The 15,095-nt window shown below is 37.1% G+C and overlaps 1 pseudogene; it reads left to right on the forward strand.

Moving 5' to 3' along the window:
- Window positions 1-2,805: 2,805 nt before the first annotated feature.
- LOC136832007 (TBC1 domain family member 10A-like) lies at window positions 2,806-10,859 on the forward strand (annotated as a pseudogene).
- Window positions 10,860-15,095: the final 4,236 nt, after the last annotated feature.

Genomic DNA, 15,095 nt, shown 5'->3' on the forward strand with positions numbered 1-15,095 from the left:
ATTACTCTCATCAATACTTGGTAATTGGGAAGAGGATAGAGCGGGACATGACATTGTAAATGTATGTTTAATCAATATGAAACACACATACATATAAATAAAAGAAAGAAGATGTAGTTATTTTGCCCGTTTTAATAATTTCTTAACATGGAATCTATTCTGATATGATAATTCTATCATTTTTGAAAGTACCTTCTCTTAACATTGTTTCTATTCTGATATGATAATTCTATCATTTTTTAAAGTACCTTCTCTTAACATTGTTTCTATTCTGATGTGATAATTCTATGTTCTTGAAAGTACCTGCTCTTAGCATTTACATTGTTGATATTCTGATATGACAATTCTATCTTTTGAAACTACCTTCTCCCCTGATATTTGTGACGTTTTATATGACTTGCTAATATTTGGTCTGTTGTCATTTTGCTTCTGTGCACATATGTTACATAAAGTATCTTGAACTTATTTCAAAGTCAGTAATGTATACTGAAATGTTAGTGTATTCAGGTTCATTTTGCCTACTTTATTTGTGTACTTGTATTTTAGCTACTTCACTGAATACATGATATTTGAGCAGAGGATAGAGCTACACATGATACTGCAAAAGATATTTATTTAACATAAAATACAAACATACATGTAAATATAAGCATAAGTAAATACAATAAATAAATTAATTTTGTAAATTATTTAAAAAGGTGGTGTCAAGCGACAGGTTGCTTAGTTCCTTTGGTGTGGATGTCACCAACTGTGCTTGCAGGAGCGCCAGCTGCTGTGCAGTGAGTGCCCGCTGCTGCTGCGATGCCGACAGGCTGGCAGGAACTGCAGGTGCCTGACACTCTGCTGTCACTGCCATGGTGTGGGTCATCATGGCCCTCGACGGCACTGTCGGGGCAGGAGAAGAAACAGGAGCAGCAGGCAGGTCCAGAGCTTGGGCAGGGAGGGCGGCAGCAGCACAGGCAGCCTGTAAAAAGAGGAGGAACATATATGAGAAAATGGTATAAAAATGTACATTGAATGCATGGAAACTATGTAATAACGTTATATTCAGTAATAATTATGCATAGAAACACATTAAAACAGACATACCATCGGAAGTCCCAACACTTTTGGCTTCCTTTGACGCACAATGTGCGGCTTCAGGAAGTGGAAAATGTTGAGAATCCATTTCTCCTGGTCCGTCAGCCGTCTGCCCATCCCTTGGCCACTCTTCTCTGCCGTAAGCCGCCCAAAACGACTCCTGAGGGACGTAAACCACGTCCTCAGTTCACAGCCGCTCACGGGAGGAACAAGTGACTGGCCCTTCTCTTCGAAGGCCCTCCACACCTTGGCCTTGTCCTTGTAGGCTGTGAGGCCCTTGTTATAAATAAACTCGGCCTCGGTCTCCAGCCACTTGCCAACAAGCCTCTCGTTTTCCTCCGAGAGGATCACTGACGGGTTCTTCTTCCGTCCCTGACCTGTAGGGCCATCTAGGCCATCTCCTTCAGGAATGCCTTCGGTGTCGTCGTCGGCATCCCCCTCGTGGGGGTTGTCGTCGGTGGCGGCGGCGGGGTCGCTCTCATAGACGAGGGCAAGGTCCTCTTCCTCCTCCTCTAGCTCGCTCTCCGTCACGAGCTCGTTGACCTCATGCTGCAGCACCACAGCATCGCTGCCTGAAGGGGGACCATCAGCTTCAGGAGGCTTTGCGTAGGGGGCAACTCCAGCTGCCAGGGCTCCTGGGTTCTCAGGTCCCCTTTTCTGGTCCTCTTCAGCATGGGTCCTTTGGGCATCTTGGCTGCAGTGGACGACGAAGACGGGGCGCTGACGGAGAGAGCAACAGGATGCTGGCCGAGAAGCACTGACCTGGAAGCGCCACCTGTCCCTTTATCCCAGGTCAAAAGCGTTGCCACATCTCCACGGTTGCGGGCGATGCGGCAGCGTTGCCGTGTCTACTCCCACGCCATTCTGACAGCCACGCGGTGCCCTGGGGCAGCGTGGGCCCCCAGGTAAGGGCGTGGCAGCTACGCGGTCAACCCACGGCTGGCGCCACGCTGTGCGGGTTGGGCCACGCTACCTGACAGCTGACCTGGCCACCCACACAGGGTTTTGAGCAGGTCGAAAGGTTCGTGCCCCCCGGCGCACAGCCGGGTAGTCCATAACGGTCGTGCCACATGCTGCCGCACTTACACAGTACTTACGGTACATTTACGTTGTATTTGCGTTGTGTTTACGTACTTTCTGGCTCCGCCCCGTTCGTGGCCGTGCGTGGGCATGCGTGCCTTGATACGTGAATGTGTGAACATATCATTAGGCCCCTAGCTGCAACCCCTTTCGTTTCTTTTCCTCAACCCTCTCTTAACAATTGGTTCTTTAGTGCAACTGGTTTGAGGTTTCCCTCCTGTTACACCTTTCAAACCTTTGACTCTCAGTTTCCGTTTCAGCGCTGAATGGCCTCATAGGTCCCAGTGCATGGCCTTTGGCCTAAATTCTATATTCAGTTCAGTTCAATTCAATTTGAACTTTTTGTTTGGTCTGTATTTTTTCTAATAGCTGTTATGTGTCATCTGGTAATGTGAACTTCTTATACAGTCTTTTTTTAATGTATTCTTTTTTAATAATTGTATTTCTTGATGATTAAATATTGCATACTGTTTGTGTCTTATTACGAAATTCACAATGCCGTTGTTTTCATGTCTTTTGAGGCTTGATGCTTAGAATTGAGAAATTAATCAGTCCAGAACATTCCCAGAATTGAGAAATTAGTCAGCCCAGAACATTTCTAGAATTGAGAAATTAGTCAGTCCAGAACATTTCCAGAATTGAGAAATGAGTCAATACAGAAGATTTCCAGAATTGAGAAATTGGTCAGTCCAGAACATTTCCAGAATTGAGAAATTAGTTAGTCCAGAACATTTCCAGAATTGAGAAATTAATCAATCCAGAACATTTCCAGAACTGAGAAATTAGACAATCCAGAATTAAGGTATTAGTCAGTCCAGAACATTTCCAGAATTGAGAAATGAGTCAGTCCATAACATTTCCAGAACTGAGAAATTAGCCAATCCAGAATTGAGAAATTAGTCACTCCAGAACATTTCCAGAATTGAGAAATTAGTCAATCCAGAACACTTCCGGAATTGAGAAATTAGTCAATCCAGAACATTTCCATTCTGAATTCAGTTGGATTATTCCTAACAACAGACAGCTGGAACGCAATCCTGGAGTTTTCGAGCAGCTTGCTGGATCCCCAGCCGAAGCCCGCCTGGAAGACGACATTCGCAAGGATCTCCACTGACAGTTCCCGCTTCACCAAATGTTCCTACAGAAAGGTGGACACGGGTACATGCAATTGCATAATCATTATTATTGTTATTTTTGGGGGGTCTAAACCAGTCATCCTATTCGACTGGGTGGTTTTTATAGCGTGGGGAGTTCCTTGTTGCACCCTGCCTCCTTAGGAATCCACCACTTTTCTCACTACGTGCGCTGTTCCTAGTAGCACACTCTTCTGCATGAGTCCTGGAACTACTTCGGCATCTAGTTTTCCCAGATTCCTTTTCAGGGATCTTGGGATCGTGCCTAGTGTTCCTATGATTATGGGTATAATTTCCACTGGCATATTCCATATCCTTCGTATTATTATTATTATTATTATTATTATTATTATTATTATTATTATTATTATTATTATTATTATTATTATTATTATTACTCAGAAGATGGACCCCATTCATGTGGAACAAGCCCACAAGGGCCAGCGACCTGAAATTTAAGCTTCCAAAGAATATTTTGTTCATTTGAAACAAGTAACAGAAGGTAATGGTAAATATAGAAAGAGGATGTCAGTTATTAGAAAAAACAGATAAATTAACAAATGAATAACTAGATAAAAATGTAAGTTAGATTTTAAAACACATGGAGAATTGTATTGTGGTAGCAATGCACTGTGCGTCTTCACCTGAACTTCTGAAGTTCCAATTGTTCGACACCCTCAGCAGGGAGGCTGTTCCACAGTCCAAAGGTGCGAGGAACAAAGGGCCTTTGGAACCACTAGCGGATCCAGGCCGGGGGTGGGTGGGGGGCACCTGGGCATGTGCCCCCCCCATGAAAAATAATGATAAAATATCGATATGGAAGATTTATATAATAATAACATAAATAAATATAAAACTGGGAAAATATAAAAACAATTAAAGATATATATATATACATATATATATATATGTATATATATATATATATATATATATATATATATATATATGTATATATATATATGTATATATATATATATATATGTATATATATATATATATATATATATATATATATATATATATATATATATATGAGGCTTGTAGGATCTAGTCCATGCCATCAATTTTTCAAATTTTTTTTACATGTAAAGGCAGCGTTAGAGATGTTTTATCAAACGATGTTTTTTAAACGAAATTGACGTCACGTCACCCACTTGGTGAGAGCATTTCAGAACGGCGTGAACAAACGGTAACAAATAGCTTCTATTAGTCGATTCAGAGTACAAATAGTTGTACTTTTATGTGTAACAAATCCCCTGGTTTCATTTGTTTTCGTCAAACGATACATATCTTACAGATTAGTGATACAAGGAAGTTAGGCTTGGTAGCCTAGGCTAGACCTATACCCTCAATCAACTATCACGTAAGGTGCTATATCATTTAAACCTTATTCTGATTACGATTTGATTTCTGATATATAAAAACAATTCCTTTATGTTAACAGTTATCGAATCATCCTGCTGGGGAAAAATAACCTTTAAGAATAGTAGCACCAAGGAAAAACACCTTAGCCTAGAATGCTAGGCCTATACCGATTGATTCATTAGATACTTTCATAGTTTTATCCGCCTTTATAAACTAATTCCATTCCAAATAAGTCAAAATTAATTTGTTGCTGTAGAATTTATTTACAATTCTCTCCAAGTATCGTTCAAAAGCCTTAAAATAGAAAGAAATGAGACTTAGCCAGCCTTTTCTGCAGTTTTTTTTTTTACAATAGACTGAGCATGCGCGCTGTATCGGTCTTTTAATTATGGCTGCCAGAGGTCACATTCCATGATAATATTATCGACTCCGTAGCTTTATTTACTGGGTTTCAAGATATTCCTAGTTGTTGCCACGAACGAAGCACTGTCGTCTAAAAGTAGAAAGTGTTGGCTAAAATACTTGTTTTTGTTATGAAACACCTTACATATGTGTGTATATATGTATATGTATATATATCAGATAAAGGGACCCATAGAATATATTAACTTTACCACATACACAATTGTTCTGTGCATTAGTAGAATTACTAAAAGGACCTCATTCAAACTGGATGGTATCTAGTGGAGTATTTATTCAGAAAAAGTTACAAGCTTTCTTGGACAAACAGTCCACATTATCAAGTATCCATACAGTGTGTACGGATACTTGATAATGTCGACTGTTTGTCCAAGAAAGCTTGTAACTTTTTCTGAATAAATACTCCATTAGATACCATCCAGTTTGAATGAGGTCCTCTTAGTAATATACTTACATACATACATACATATATATATATATACATACATACATACATACATATATATATACATATATATACGTATATATATATACATATATATATATATATATATATATATATATATATTATATACAAGCATTAAGCTACAAATGTCCTTTAATATTCAATTCGTGCTACCGTGGAAATAATATATTTTCATATATGTTATTCGACGTCTCATGGGATCGAACCACGGAAGACGAGAACTCAGGACTACAGTGACGCGCATTTAACCACACGGCCTTCTTCCGTGGTTCGAGCCCACGAGACGACGAACTTATTATCAACAAAAAAATTCCCCTTCGGGTAACATATGAAAATATATTATTTCCGAGGTAGAGCGAACTGGATATTAAAGGACGTTTCTTGCTGATCCCCGGACACAGTAATTGATGTGTCTGGATTCTGCTGGGATTCCGGAGTCATTTTGGACTCCATGGGAGCTGCTTCAGTCTTCGGAAGTCTTGCTGATTCCTGGAAAGTTGGTCATGCCCAGTGTGTGGTAATAATTGCAATAATTCTTCACCCCCTCTCTCAAATCATATATATATATATATATATATATATATATATATATATATATATATATATATATATATATATATATATATATATATATATATATATATTTCAGAAGAGGGGGACTCTTATGCAGTCCCAGGGACTGTCTGAAGACCTTGAGGCCACTCTTCAACCACAGACACACACACACACATACACACACGCACACGTATACACTAGCGGATCGGGGAGGGCACCTGGGCGCGTGCCCCCATGAAATATAATTTTAAAATGATAATATTGAAGAGTTAGATAATAATAACAAACAAATATAAAAATGGGTAAAAAATAAAAAAAAATCGATGAAAGAAATTATATATATATATATATATATATATATATATATATATATATATATACAGTATATATATATATATGTATGTATGTATGTATATACTGTATATGTGTGTGTATATTTATATATATATAAGTATAATATGAAAATTGGTGCCCCCCTTGAAATTTTTCTGGATCCGCTAGTGTCTGGAACTGAGAGGTTCGACAGAGAGACACATTTCCTGCATATTGGTGCTGCTGTTCAACATATCTGGTTGCTCTCGGCAGGAAAATGGGATCAGAAATCCATTCTGAATGTGAAAGATCTCTTTTAAAATAAAACTTTTGAAAAAGTGACAAACAAGTGGAAAAAATATCTCGAAGCGCTTGTCTAAGAAAATTCGGATTTGTATTTAGTCCACCGTTTTGATTTTGGTCTTTTCTCAGTTTTGTATAATAATTTCCACATTAAAAATTACTTTAAACACTGTAAGGCACAGCTATATAAATTGTCCGTTTTGGGTGAAAAGTTCCAGAGGCCCACACCAGGACTTTTATTCCACACCAGGCCTTTTATTCCACACCAGATATTTAATTCCACACCAGGCCTTTTGCTCCACACCAGGACTTTTGTTCCACACCGGACCTTTATTCCACACCTTTTATTCCGTTTAACAGCTTAGCATTCTTACTGGGTTCCCTTGGGCAAGGTAATGTGCTGGGACCAGGCCTCATAATCAACCAACCAGATGTATAAAGGTGATTGAAGTGAAAATAAGGCCTATTAATTCTGCAGATACTGTATAAGTGTGTAGCAACATTGATCATTTCAAAAAAAGTGTTAAAAGTGACCACCTTGTTTGATTTTTAAGTCTTTTAGTTTTATCAGCAATTATCCTAATTGGTATCCAGTATAAAAGTTATCATGAAATCTTGGTTCCTGGTGTTCTGTGAATGTGATTACTTGAATTTTGTCCTTTGTTTTCCAGACAAGAAGATTTGTTTCGCGTCTTGAAAGTTCATGCACAGGTGTCTCCCGATGAGTACTGCCAGGCACACGCTCCTCTTGCAGCCGTCCTTCTCATGCAAATGCCTGCCGAGCCAGCATTTTGGTGCTTAAAAGCAATCTGCGATAAACATGTCCCTGGTTGCTATGCTCATGGATTGGTAAGACTCCTTAAGGATCTGCATTATTGTCAATCTTGTTTATAAGTTCTATTAAAGATAAAAAGGCATAACTTATTTCCTTGTTAAGATGAATTTCATGTGAGAGATCTGATGTTAATTTTGGGTTGGATTATTTTTGCAGGAAGCCATTCAAGTTGATGGAGATATTTTGTGCAAACTACTGAAGAAAACCTCACCTTCAGCTTATAAACATTTAGTAAGTGGTAAATTTTAGTTGTTTTATGGAGTATTTTTATTTCACAGATATTTTGACATTGACTAAACTATTTTGTAGCATTGTCTTACAAATATGGTACTAGTTGAAGTGTTATGTTTCATGTCTACTATTTATGTTTAGTCCTGCATCTCTTAGAACTGAAAAAAAATTCTTATTCTGACTTTTAGTTACTGATATCAGATTAGATAGCAGAATATTTGTTGCAAAATTTATGTTGAACTCACGGAGCAGTTCTGCTGACAAAGTCATTTACTTTTGCAGAAAAAGCACAAGGTGGAGCCAGTCCTCTACGTGACAGAGTGGTTTATGTGTCTATTTTCCCGCACATTACCGTGGTCTTCTGTCCTCAGAGTTTGAGATATGTTCTTTTGTGAAGGTAAGCTGTAATTCAAGATGCTTCTCCCGTCATATTTGTGCTCAACTAGAAACAAGGTTGTCGCAGCTTTAAGGCTTGCTTAGAGGATTGTGCAGAAAAGAAAAAATTGAAGTAAGAAACAGTTAATAAAACTTGGCTGATAGGTCAGACAAGACCAGATAGAACAGATAAACGCTACAAAGAGTCATTTTTCTTCCCATGGTTCACTTATAATCCAAGTGTAGGTTACAAACTGTGAAATGTTGACTTGCAGGTCATAAGTTTTCACTTTAGATAAAATAACATTCACACATCCACATCTTTTGTTTTTACCGTTCTGTATCTTTCAAGAGATAGAGAATTTTAAATGCTGACCCGTATTTTATTCTGTTTTGGGAGTTAAAGTACTGTTCCGTGTTGGCTTGGTCCTATTAAAGTATGGGTTACGATCCCAAGTACTCAAGCGATGCCCCGGCATGTATGAAACCTTGCAAGCCCTCCGTAACATTGATCATGGCGTGATGGCAGAAGGATTTTTGCTATTTCAGGTAAGATAGTATTTATATTACAGTAATAGCCAGTAGAGGATAAATCCGCAGATGTTTCTGAACTTCATTTAATATAAACTGTACATACTTCACTATAGTTTTGGCCAGAGTTGGAGCTTGACTTCAGATTAGCACAGTAGAACTGTCTGCAATTTGGCAAGCAGATAAAGTGATGTAAAACATGCCACCACAGAAATTTATGATTTTCAGTGATTCAAGGTGGTGTGACAAAAAACAACGTATCTAAATTTTCATTCCACGAATCATATGAGACCAGTATGCATGTCGAAGTTTGTTGGATCCCTGCTTATGCATGCATTGAGGAAAATGAAAATTCCAATAAAAAAAGTCAGAGCTGCTCCTGTTATGTCTAGATCAAATGTACTTCTGTCTGGAATTGTTCACTATCCATAAAAACCTTGTGGAGAAATGAAGCTGATAATAGATTAAGATATTAAACCTGCTGTTACAGGCATTGGTCTTTATTCTAAGTAGAATGACACATCAAGTTTTGGAGGCAAAATCTTTGAAAGAGATTTTGTTAGAATCTCCACCATGTTCTTTTGTCCAAATGATAAAATTTTAAGTAGTAAATTTTGTATTTAACATATATATTTAAAAACAAATCTTTTGAGCCAGCACAATGAGAATTAAGAATAGTACAGCAACTCAAAAGTTTTGGCTAAATTGTTTAATATTATAATGATAATGATCTTCAAGTTAGCAGTCAAGAAGAGTTTGGATTTAACAAGTCCACATTGATTTTCCTTTCACCAAGTGAACATATATATGCGAGGCATTAACAATAGCCTAGACAAGCAAAGGTAAATTGTTTGAGGGAGTGATTTTGTGATAGTACCTTTAATCAATGGACTCACTGGGTGAGTGGTAATGCAGCTGGATGAGTACCTGAATGAGACTAGTGACAGTGGGTCTTCTTTTTAAGGGTACCTGGATCCTTTTTTTTTTCCTTAAACAAGACCACTGAGTCACAATCCTACACTCTCAGGATTCACCCAAAGGATTTACGTATTCTTAAATGAAGGGGAAAATTGGAGTAAGGTAAATTTAAAGAAATTGGACAGCTAATCAGGAAGAAATCGAAGGGAACAGGTGAAAAGTAAAGGCAGAACAGTGATCTGTGTTTGCAAAGACACTTCCAAGTGACGTGTACAGTGTATCACAAAAAGGCACACTGTAATTACTTTATAGTATTACTGCCTGTGGTTTTATAAGTTATGGTGTACCATAAAATTGAACAAAGAGGTACAGTGGGTATGTAAAATCATTGCAGCTCATTTATACATGGAAAAACCATGTAGAAGTTAACATGAGAATGCAAGGAGAATTATTAGTTATGTAAAAAAATAACTGACGATTTGAGGCTAACAAAGTTACACAACAAAATAGGCCAACATTCCATGAAAATTTTTAGTTTTATTTTTACAAGTCTACCAACTACACAGCATAGCAATGACTTTGTTGTGTGGCTTTGTGATGTTTTCAGCTAAAGTACTAACAGGTATCACATGGACTGGTCTTTTGTAATTTTCCATTTTGACATATACAGTATATACCATACTACAATATCTGTCATGTATTGCCTCTTTGAGGAAAACCAGTAAGAGCTCTCCAGCTTAATATTTGCTAGCCAAAGTAGTATTAAGCCTCACAGAGCATAGACACAACTACAAGAATCAATAATTACAAGTCATGTAATCCTTAGATGCAAAGACTGGACCTATGCGAAGATGATCTGCAGCGTGAACATCAGAGACAAGTTCAGAAGCGCAAACAAAACAAAGACGCAGCGACCAATGGACTGCAGCGTGAACATCAGAGACAAGTTCAGAAGCGCAAACAAAACAAAGACGCAGCGACCAATGGACTGCAGCGTGAACATCAGAGACAAGTTCAGAAAAACAAAACAAAAAGACAGCGACCAATGGACTGCAGCGTGAACATCAGAGACAAGTTCAGAAGCAAACAAAACAAAGACGCAGCGACCAATGGACTGCAGCGTGAACATCAGAGACAAGTTCAGAAGCACAAACAAAACAAAGATGCAGCGACCAATGGACTGCAGCGTGAACATCAGAGACAAGTTCAGAAGTGCAAACAAAACAAAGACGCAGCGACCAATGGAAGATAAGAAGGCAGTTGGAGAGGAAAGGAAGGAGCATGAAGGGATATACATGATTTTTTTTTGTACACTTTTGTTGCAGCAGCAACCTGAAGGAGGGTTGATAACTTTTAAGGTTTTGGGCCAGTTAGTGAATTCATGAGTGGATCTGATTGACATTTGAGATGTTGGGTTACAAAAGGTCCATAGGCTCAATTTTGTTTTATCAGACAGTTGTGTGTGAGCCATTTTTCCATTATGCCATTACCAGTGGCAGGACCAATTTCCCTCTTGAAGCTTATGCTGTTTTTTCTTTACTACTTCTCAGACATCTGCAAATTCATTCCTGTCTCAAAAGTTGCTTTATGTTAATAGATGAAAATAAGAGTAGAGAGAAGTTGGTAGGTAGTATTTAGCTCAGAATTGTACATGGGAACATTACCGTTAAATCTGTTAGTAATATTTATTGCAGAACCAAATTTTATAAAAGGTTATCCTATTTGCTAGCACACTATTTATAGTGCTGCTATTTGAATTAATTTTACTGTCCTATGCCTCTGTAAACAGGACTAGACAGCACAGTTTTGTGAAAAGATGTCCTTTTGTGTCTAGAGTTTATTTTGTACTTAGGTGCTGAATTTGCAGATGATTGTCCTGATTTTTTTGTCTTCCTTTCACAACTTTCAGAGTCCCATAGCTATAATTTCATATCTTTCACATTTAGCTGGAAAACTAATTAGGTTTTGAGGGGTTGTATCCATAGGGCATTAGATTAAAGAAAATATCCTTTGAGATGTCAATATGTGCTTTGCATTTTGTTATTCAGACTTCCCTGTGAAACAGTTGTCCTGGATCCAGCCTGCTCATAAATGTAAACTTCAGCATATCATACAATATCAGAGAACCCATCATCATGGAAATGATCGAAGGTCTTGTGGAGCACTGCTTGTGATGAGTGTGTGAAGTAATATGTATGGTGAGATGAAATGGTGTACAGTGTCTGGCAAAGGCTAGCTGCATTAATGTTTTCATTGTCATGTAGGATGCGCAGTCTTGTACAGTAGAACTGTGCGCCCTAATCAAGTTCTTAATGCAGAGGGAAATAGACGAGAACACTTGTAATATTCAGGCTTTGATGTCCAAAAGCACTTGAGGTCACCATTTGGATGTTATCAGGTAACTGTAAAAAAGTTATTTTTTATAGGCAATGTTATAGCCACTTCACCACTACTGCTTATTTCTCTTATTTGTGCCTCAACACAGGGCAATGTTAAATTACTTTATAAGATCAGTACTGATTCAGTTACAGCACATGGATTATGATGAAATCTTTTTTTTTCACATAAGATTTGTAAACTGAACAGGTATTCCTAACACTGTTATGGTGTGATAAGTCCTTGTTTTGGCATAGTACACTAGACTTACTAGCTCAAGTATATACATTTCCATATCTCAGTCACTTAATTTTAGTGAGTGTTCTTTCATCTTTGCAGCGAACTTCAAAATAGGGTTACTTTACTGCAGTGTATTCGTATACTGCCTGAATATAAAACTCATAATTATATGCTGTCCAGTGAATAGTGTGGAAGGGTTCCATTTCTCCTTGTGCCTGGTGGCTTCCTCGAATTGAAGGGAAGCTGTTACCAGATTCCATAATATATTCAGTTACTGTGTGCGTGTGTGTGCTTGAATATGCGTATGTTTGGCTTCTGCATTTGCTTTGAATACCTCTATTGGCAGAAGTGGCGAACTAATCCAGGATTGATAGTGTCTCTTGAATGTAAGATAGTAATATAGTATATTTAGACAGGATAGCTATATATTTTGTGTCATATGTATAAACTGTACATAAAACCCTCACATTTGTAGTTTATTATCATCTCTCAATATCAAATACTTCTTGATGACATTTGTGTAATTTCATTTATTTATTTAGTTTCATTGTACTTCTGCACTTTCAAGTTATTGAGCTTGTTTAGAAAGCAATTATAATCTGGTATCATTCATACATTACAGTCAGATACAGTTTTCTGTTTTGTTTCTCCTTTTTTATGTACCATAGGTTCTCATTTTTTCCCTCATGCGATGTATCATTTACATTTTTGTTTCCCTGAAACCAACTATTGCCTTTGGGTGTAGATCTTTACATCACTCTTGACGGTATATACTTCGTACAAATTCCATGAGAATCTCTTGTCTTTATGTTTTTCCATAAAGGGAACATACGATTACTAATTGGCTTATTTTTCCTTCGCCAATTGAGTGTTGTTTATATATTTCTTTCACATACTGTACATTACTTTGCTTCTTGTTTTTCTAAGGTAAGACGTGCCATTTGGAATCCTAGATCGAACTTGTTTTTTAGCCTTTTAAAGCACTGATGATTTTGACGGACAGTTGTCGTTTTCTGAAGATATTATTTGGATTAGTTTTTCCCTGCTCTTACAAATGTTACAAAGTCAGACTTTTCAGAGCTGAATGTGAAACAACTCTTTTGGAAAGTCTTTCCACAAGAATGTTGAGGTAGATGATTATATTTGCTTGAGTAAATTTTTTTTAATTCGAACGAACATTTCTTCCTGTTATTCGTTACAAGTTGGATTAGAAAATATTCTAAAGAGATAAGTCTTGAAATTTTATCGATTAAATGTTTTTCTGTAGAATTGAAGCTTCAATGAAAATTAGACAATACAGTTCAACTTAAGCTATGTGTACAGTCACTATAATAAGTCATCTTGGTTATTTACTGGTAGATTAATTTAACAGTACCATTTCATGCTGGTTTGTTCTATCCCTTCTCTTCATATGTTTAAGGGAACGCAGCTCTAGAATAACCACTTATCATTTCAAGTCGACAGATTTCCTGTCTGAATGCAGGTTTGATGTCATATACAGAACAGGGTGTAGTATCCATGCAGTGGACTTTTATATAATGTAGATCATCAAGAAGTTAAATATTGACTTTTGAGAACTTTGATTTTACTCTGAAAGCTGTATATCCTCAACATGCTATATTTGATAGACAGAGGGATACTGATATATTTTTAGAAGTGAAATATTTGCAGCTGTAAATAAAAAGACAAAGTTGATGCAGTTTGAAAGCTTAGATTCCTTCGTTGAAATTATTGTATGGTTTCTATATTCCCTTTTTTCATGTGTAATTTAGATAGTGTAGGGGTTGTGTAGTTAAAACATGTCATTTTATTAGCAATACTGAAGTGGATTGTATTTTTTGTATTTTTAGTGAGATAAATTCCACGCAGTAAAAAGTTGATAGCTTCAGTAACAGTGAAAAGGAATGAAATACATTTTTTGCATGGCCAAGAAGAAAAAAAAAGATAAGATCTCTTATAATAAATCGTGAAAATGCTTCGTGTATTTGTCTAGCTTTAAATGAAGTACAAGGTTCTTGTTTGAATGGTGATTTTGTAAAGCCACCTAGAAATCTCCATCATTTTTCGCATGGCTCAAAATTTTCTTCGCCTAAAAAAAACGCGCCAGTTCACGCGATTTCAATCATTTAAACTATGTATGTATTTGTTCACCTGTTGTCAATTGTGTATCTTGTATTTCTTCGTTCGAAAAGATTATATCCATATTGGAATTCCGTCTGTTTTATATCGTAAATTGTAGTATTGTTAATTATTATCGACCTCAGTTCACAACAATCTCATTGTCTTTCGCGGCACGGCGCCAGTCTTATTAAACTGGATCTCGAATAAAGGTGATTTTTTACCTGTTCGTTCCTTTTGCACCTCTTACAATTTTAATTAGGTTTTATTATTGCATTACATATATTTTGCCGTGCTGTATATTATTCAAGGCTTGCCTTTACTATAAATTCTTCATTCAAATTTCATGTAGCTCTAAGAAAATTGCAGTGAAGATAGAAATAACTATTGGATTGTGAGCTAGGTACAGTACATTACAAACAAAAAGAACCTTTCGCTTCGGTATGTTTGTCAGGACTTGTACAGTACACTTAGAAACGCAATTCCTTTCAAGGCATACAAAGCCAATGTAGAACAGTATTTCTTTTTATAATTTTCTGTTGGTATTGTCTTTTGTTCCTTTTTACTTAAAAATGGTTTAATTAAAGGGCTCATTGGAAAACGCCTGAGAATTCGTTTTAAGTTTCAAGTTGGCTTTGAACTTTTACAGACGTTATCTGTTGATGCAGTGCCCAGTTGTATAGTTCATTTCTGCCTTTTCTGGAACCTGGGGTTTTAATGAGGTTTACATTGGAGTTAATGCTCAGTTTATCAG

Source organism: Macrobrachium rosenbergii, chromosome 49, assembly GCF_040412425.1.
Source record: "Macrobrachium rosenbergii isolate ZJJX-2024 chromosome 49, ASM4041242v1, whole genome shotgun sequence".
Lineage (NCBI taxonomy): Eukaryota > Metazoa > Arthropoda > Malacostraca > Decapoda > Palaemonidae > Macrobrachium > Macrobrachium rosenbergii.